Below are 1,466 nucleotides of genomic sequence, written 5' to 3' on the forward strand. Positions count from 1 at the left end.
CAATAGTGACATGACTTGTCCATCACGATTTTTATGGTGATGGGTATGTAGTGCTAAGACATCCTTCCCACTTACCTTTTCTAGAACCATCTTACCCTCTGGCCTGATTCCATCCATAGAAAACAGGACTTCTGGGGATGGTCTGGATGCTTCAGGAATCTTTGATCTTTGGATCCGATTTCTCCTTTCAAATCAACAAGGGAATTGGACACTCCAACAATGCCAAGCAAATTGTAATATCTGGTGACCACACATGATATAAGAGGCTCTGGGATGGTTCATCAATGTTGGGCTGAGACATCATAGCTAATTGAAGCTTGTCTCTTTATGGAGTCAATATGATCATTAATGCCTTTCATCTCAAGTCTTCAACCCTGGAACCCAAAGACTGGTTTTCTGGAAGCTGCCCAATGGATCTTGGGAATAGTGTCACTGTATCTCTAGTTATATCATTTATGGTCAGAACTATGATGGTTTCTGATCATTTGAAACCTCCCACTTCATACTATAAAAAATGGCAAGGAAGACTTCCATGATCTGTATTTTTTTGTTGTTGTTGCAAAGTGCTTTATTGTCACATCAGTCCATGGTGAGCCCTGGAGGCCTCAGGTAAACTTGTCCTGCTGCTGCTCTCCCAACAGGCTCTGAGACCAGAGGTGAAAGTGTATGCCACTGAGCCACAGAATGCTGATGACTGCTTCCAGTCCAAGCTTAAAGGGGAACTCACCCCTAACCCTTCTCCACCAGACACCATAGCAGATGGGGTGAAATCAAGCATAGGCCCCTATACTTGGCCTATCATAAGAGAACTAGTGGATGAAGTCTTCACTGTCACAGAGGATGAAATTAAGGTGAGAAACCTCAAGTGGGGAGGTGGACAGAGGCTGGGCTTATCTCTTTCTAACTTCATGTGAGCCACTTCCTTCCCTGGGCTTCAGTTGTCTCCTTGGGGAGCACTGGGGCCCACCACATGGGCAGACATCCATGCATCCTCCCCTGGCTTGGGTCCTTGGCCACACCCCTGATTCAGACAGGCTTTCCTGGGTCCACAGAACACCACCCAACTAGTGTAGGAGAGTCTGAAGCTCCTCATCGAACCCACAGCTGCAGTGGGGGTGGCCGCAGTGCTGAGTGAGCAGTTCCAGAAGGTGGTACCCACTGTGCAAGACGTCTGTGTGGTTCTCAGTGGAGGGAACGTGGACTTGACCTCTCTGAGATGGCTGAAACAACCAGAGCATGAGGAGGCTCAGCTCCCTCTGAACTGATCTGAAGTATCCTGTTTTTCCCCTCCTGGTCCCTTTCCTTCAGGAGCCCCAGGGGACAGAGCCACTTTACCTGGCCAGCACCTGCCTCTGCTGAAAAATATGGAACACTTCACGAATTTGCCTGTCATCCTTGCGCAGGGGCCATGCTAATCTTCTAATGTATCGTTCCAATTTTAGTATATGTGCTGCTGAAGAGAGCAC

At 48.0% G+C, this 1,466-nt stretch overlaps 1 non-coding gene across 1 annotated transcript; it reads right to left on the reverse strand.

Moving 5' to 3' along the window:
• Positions 1-1,358: 1,358 nt before the first annotated feature.
• LOC141504071 (U6 spliceosomal RNA) lies at positions 1,359-1,466 on the reverse strand. Its single transcript, XR_012473196.1, has one exon. It is a non-coding gene; the product is annotated as a U6 spliceosomal RNA (small nuclear RNA).

This window comes from Macrotis lagotis, unplaced genomic scaffold (genome assembly GCF_037893015.1).
Source record: "Macrotis lagotis isolate mMagLag1 unplaced genomic scaffold, bilby.v1.9.chrom.fasta BILBYCTG047, whole genome shotgun sequence".
NCBI lineage: Eukaryota > Metazoa > Chordata > Mammalia > Peramelemorphia > Peramelidae > Macrotis > Macrotis lagotis.